Raw genomic sequence first — 6,037 nt, forward strand, 5'->3', positions numbered from 1 at the left:
GGCGGCGGCGGCGGCAGCGCTCGGCGCGGGGCAGATGAGGAGCGCGGCGAAGGGGGCCGGACGGACAGGCCATGCTGCCCCCTCCCCCGACCCCGCTCGGGCGGGCGGGCGGGGACGGCCGAGGGGAGGGCCCGCCGGGGGCCGACCTGCCGGCTCCTCCCCCCGCCGCCCTGCGAGCATAAAGCCCAGCGCTCGCCAGCCCGCCCGCCCGGGCGCTCGCGGAGGCGGCGGCGCCCGGACCCCGCTCCCGCCGGGCTCCCGGGCCCCCGAGGGCGAGAGAGACCCCCTCGAAACCTGAGGCGGGCCGGGACCTGGGCGCGGCCGCACCCCCCACCCACCCCGGCACGGGGGCCGGGCCGCGGGAACGCCCTCCCGGAATGAAGCGCTTCCCGGTGCCTTCAAGGTAGCTTGGTTCCGGATCGGGGACCCCCCCCCCCCATCCCTAGTCCTCCCTCTCAGTTCCCCGGTATCTAGAATCTAAGAAATCCCCAATCTCCCTGGGTCGGGTGGGAGATAGCCCCCCAGTGCCCTCACGTTCCAACTGGTGAGGATCCCTCCATTCCCCCAGTCGGAGCGAGAATCGTCCTCCGAGCCCCCAATTTCCGCTAAACCTAATTTAGAGTTCCCCCCCTCGGCTGCCCTCGGTCCACTCCCAGTGTCCCATACCGCCCCCCTCCCCCAAGTCCAGTTCGGGGAACCCTCTCGGTGCATCGCGTCCCGAGCGGGGAGCCTCCATCAGCACCCCGGTAGAAACCGTGTTAGTTTCCCTCGACCCTTTCTGAGACTCCCTCTCGGGTCCCCCCACCCCCAACCCCTTCCATCCACAGCCGTGGACTCTATAGTCATTTTGAGGAAACCCTACTGCTCCGAACTCGCGTTCTTGGTTTGCCGGTTACCCACTGCCCCCACCTCCCCAACGTGAGGAATCGCCACCGTTTGCCTCACTCCCCGGCTAACTCTGGACAGCCTTGCTCGAACTTCCGTCTGGATTCGGGAAAGCAGGTCCCAGAGGCTCACCGCCCAGTCCCTATGGAGGCTGGGGGAAAGGTCAGCGCCTCCAGAGGGCCCCCCACACCCCGCTTCCAGTTTAGAAGCCCGTTGGCTCAGCTGTGCACCTTCCTCTTTGAATGACTGCCCCCCCCCTTTTTTTTTTTGCAGAGTTCTAAACCCCACCCCATCGGATTGGAAGAACCTAAGATGCCTGCCCAGTGTGATTGAAGATAACTTCTTTCGGTCCGTCTCAACTTAAAAGGGCTCCCCATGGAGGCAAACGCCTTCTCCCCACATCCCCATCTTCTGGGTCTCCGAGACCCTCTAGTGCCTTTGCCCTAGGCTCTTGGGAGCCATCTCGCCCACCCCTTAAACGCCCTCCCTCTAGCCCCGCTAGTCCACCCTGGATCCCCGGCAGGTTCAGGCCACTCTCCCTATCCCATCTCTCCAAATCCACAGGCTGTCGTCAATTCCCTGGCAGAAACCAGTCAAGAAAGGGTCAAAGCAGGAGGCTAAGCAGCCACTCCTCCCCAAATCCCCAACCCTGATGAGGTGGGGGGTGGCGGTCTTAGCGCCACACAAGCCCCCCCACCAAACTCACCTCCACTCCTTCCCTCACCACCCCCCTTCAGTCCACTCTCCCTAACCCGGTGACAATCCTCGCTGACAAGCCCCTTGCTCACCTTGACCTCCACCCTCAAGTCAACCACCTTTTATTAATGTGTGCAGGAGCTCTGGGCAACGTAAACCTGACCTCTGGAAGGATGCCCATCCTCCTCCTCTCAGTATACTTTCCCCGCCCCCCGCCCCAGCCACCTCTGGTAGAAGTACGTGAGAGACTCAAGTTAATGGTTTCCTTGGGGACTTCTGGGAACACTCAGCAGGTATATCCTGCCACCCTGTGTGCATAACACTAGAAACAAACTTGCTTTTTCCTGTTTTTATCATCTGACTGGTTCCACAATTTCTCAGACACCCCCAGACTGGGGGATCAGCAGGGTGCATCTCCGCTGTTAGGGAACTGACCATTCCTAGGTCTAAATTTCAGGTTTCCCGTGTGTAAAATGGGGCCAATTGGGAGATAGAAGGAGGGAGCCCCAAGCGCCCATGAGCATTGATTTTGGTGCTAGTGCTGTTGGGTACTAGCTGTTGGAGGGTGGGAGATGGATAAGGATCATTTGTGCAGAGCTGGCCAAGCCCGGTGAGAGAAGATCCATTTATTATCGTCCTTGTGCAGGACCTCAGAGGAGGAAGCGTCTACTTGTTGTCACTACCTGTCACGTGTGGGGTGAATTTACAAAAGTCCCCTCCCACTGCAGGTTCATCTCAGTCTCATTGCTTCCTTCCACTTTCACTGTAGGGGCAAGGAGTCCTTCGAGGGGTAGCCTTCATAGGACAATGCAGCTGTAAATGGATGGTCCTCATAGTAAAATGAAGATCTCAGCAGCATTAAGGAAAAAATGATCTTTAGAGCAACTGGCCCAGGCCCCAGAATTAGGAGATTAGAGGATTCGGTTTCAGTTCTTTCTCTCTAGTATGACACACCCTGAAAAACCACTCAGAAAATTAAAGCATAAATTGGTTTATACTTTTAAAAAAAATCCTCTTGAGAAATACAGTGGGCCAATGACATTCCACCCAAGTACCAAGATACAACTTGGCACATTCATTCATTCCACAAATACTGAACACCTGCTACCTACCAGACACTGTCTTAGTTGCTATATTCCTAGCAGCTACCTTGGCGAAACTTGCTTATAGAGACAGGAATCAGACAATAAATAAATAGATAAATAAAATTGGTGATTTGTCAGTTACTTAATGGTAAGTGGCAGGGAGAAGGAAGGGGGATGATGAGGGTAGGGAGCATGGGGGAGAAGGTGATAAGCAATTTTACATCAGGAACGTCCTCACAGGGAGGGTGATGCTTTAGTCAAGACTTGAAGGAAATGAGGTCCATTAATCTGTTATCCAAAACTCTTATTTAAGCAGAATGCCCGCATCTCCAAAGTGCAATGATAACTGATATTCATAATTTGATTTTCACTGCTCCAAAGCAGTGGTTCCCAAACTTTAACGTGCATTAAAAAAAAAAAAATCACCCAGTGATTTTCAGTAGACACAGGGTGGACGGGGGCTCTGAAAATGGCATTTTTAGACAAGTATCCAGTGATGCTGATAGCTGAGGTTTTCCTTGGACCACTCTTCAAGAAACACTGCTTTAAAATATACTGAAGAGTCTTCTAGAATGACAACAACAACAAAATTAAAGATTAAATTACAGCCTGTGCGGTTTTAGTGTTGAGAGAATTTCACTGTGTTCTCATTCTTTGAAAATGCAAAACCCTGGATTACCCAGAACATCCCATTTCTTGTCCATGCAGGAGGCGAAGGGAAATTTTATCACAAGCTGATTAGGAGCCAAACATTTATAATCAGTCTGTCTTACATCCTGCCCCTCCGCCCACAATTGTACCCTAATTTCTCTCTATACTTTTTACTTTCCCCAAATTTTTGGACAGCAAGCAATCAGCTGGGGGTAATGAGAGCACTTGATCAAGAGTCCTGGGGTCCACAGGTTGGTCCTGGAACCACCACTATTTCTGATTGTGTGGGTCTAGGGATTTGCCACTCAGCCTGCTGGACTGGGAAAGATTGAGGGCAGGAGGAGGAGGGGATGACAGAGGATGAGATGGTTGGATGGCATCACCAACTCAATGGACATGGGTTTGGGTGGACTCTGGGAGCTGGTGATGGACAGGGAGGCCTGGCGTACTGCGGTTCATGGGGTCGCAAAGAGGCAGACACGACTGAGCGACTGAACTGAACTGAACTGAATTGAACTGCTGGACTTGCATTTACTCCCAGAATTGCTACAAGACTTAAGTGAGATCATGTATACAAAAACACCTTAAATACTCTGAAGCATTTCGGAGGAACCTCTGTGACTGTGTGTCCCCAGGTCCAGTTAACTTCGTCCAGTTCAAATTCAGTTCCCTTCAGGACTGTGTGGAACTGGCATAAGGGTATACATAGAGATCAACAGAACAAAACTGAGAGTTCAGAAATAACACCTCACATTATGATCAACTGATTTGCTGATAAGGGCATGAACACAATTCAGTGGGAAAAGAACAATCTCTTCAACTGGATGTCTACATGCCAAAGAGTTAAGTGTCATCTCTTCACACCATATACAAAAATCAGCTCAAAATGGTTCAAAGACCTAAAACTATAAAAAGAAAGATAGACCAGTTGGACATCATTAACATCGAAACCTTTGCACTTCAAAGGACACCATCAAGAAAGTGAATAGAACAATGGGACTTCCCTGGCAGTCCAACGGTTAAGACTTCAAGCTTCCAATGCAGGGGTCTGATCCCTGATCCAAGAACTAAGATCCCACATGTTGCAGCAAAACCAAAAAAATGAGAAAGAAAGTGAAAAAAAACAACCCAAAGAAGAGGAGAAAAATTTTGCAAGTCATGTATTTGCTAAGGGACTTGTATTATATAGAATACATAAAGAAGTCGTGCAGCTCAGTAATAGCCTGCCAGGCTCCTCTGTCCATGGGACTTCCCAGGCAAGAATACTGGAGTGGGTTGCTGTTTCCTCCTGCAGGGGATCTTCCAAACCCAGGGATCAAACTCACATATCCTTCATTACAGGCAGATTCTTTACCAATGAGCCACCAGGGAAGCCACAATAAAAAGATAAATAACTCAATTAAAAATAAGCAAAGGATCTGAATAGACATTTCTTCAGAGAAGATATGTAAGTGGCTGATAAGCACATGAAGAGATGCCCCAATGTCATTAGCCATCAGGAAAGTACAAATCAAAGCCACAATGAGATACCACTTCACACCCACCAAGATGGCTATAATCAGAAAGACAGATAATACCAACTGTTGGTAAGGATGTGGAGAAACTGGATCCTTTGTGTGTTGCTGTTGGGAATGTAAAATAGTACAGCACTGTGGAAAACAGTCTAGAAAAGCAGGTCCTCAAAAGGTTAAACTTGAGTTACCATATAATCCAGAAATTCCACTCCTAGGTATACACCCCCAGAGAAAAAAGGAAACATAATCTGCACAAAAACTTATACATGTCAGTTCATAGCAGCATTATTCATAATAGCTAAAAAGTGGAAACAACTGAAATATCTATCAAATCTATACAATGGAATATTATTTGGCCATACAAAGGATTCAATACTGAGACCTGCTACAAAGTGGATGAACCTTGAAGATGTGATGCTAAGTGAAAGGAGCTGGAAACAAAAGGCCACATAACTGTGTGATTCCATTTACCTGAGATGTCCACAGAATCAGGAAATCCACAGAAACAGGAAGTGCGCTGGTGGCTGTCTAGGGTTTCGGCGGTGGGAAAACTGGAGATTTACGGAAAGCAAAGCGACTGCTAGTGGATATAGGTCTCTATTTGGAGTGATGACATATTCTAAAATTGATTATGGTGATAGTTGCACAATTTTGTGAACACACTAAAAACTATCGAATTATAAATTTTTCAATGGGTAAATTGTACTGTATGTGAATTGTGTATCTATATGCTCAGCCGTATCCGACTCTTTGTGACCCCATGGACTGTAGCCCAACCATGCTGCTCTGTCCATGGGATTTCCCAGGCAAGAATACTGGAGTGGGTTGCCATTTCCTCTTGCAGGGTATCTTCCTGACCTAGGGATTAAACCCATGTCTCCTACACCTCCTGCACTGCAGGCAGATTCTTTACCCACTGAGCCACTGAGTCTGTGAATTATATCTCAATAAAATTGTTAGAAAAAAAATCACTTACCTGTTATAAACCTTTTTTCTTAGATCTGTGTCTATCCATCAAAATGAAATTTACTCTTTTCTCCCGTAGCACCTTTTCTTTTTAATCATTATTGTTACTATTACTATCATTTAGAAATTATTAAGTACTTTCCACACACCAGCACTGTGCTAAGCACTTTTCAGGGATCTTCCCATTTCATTCTTTCAGCAATTCTTCAAGGTAGGAATGCTTGTATTTTTATTTTACTG

The sequence above is a fragment of the Budorcas taxicolor genome, chromosome 17, assembly GCF_023091745.1.
Source record: "Budorcas taxicolor isolate Tak-1 chromosome 17, Takin1.1, whole genome shotgun sequence".
Lineage (NCBI taxonomy): Eukaryota > Metazoa > Chordata > Mammalia > Artiodactyla > Bovidae > Budorcas > Budorcas taxicolor.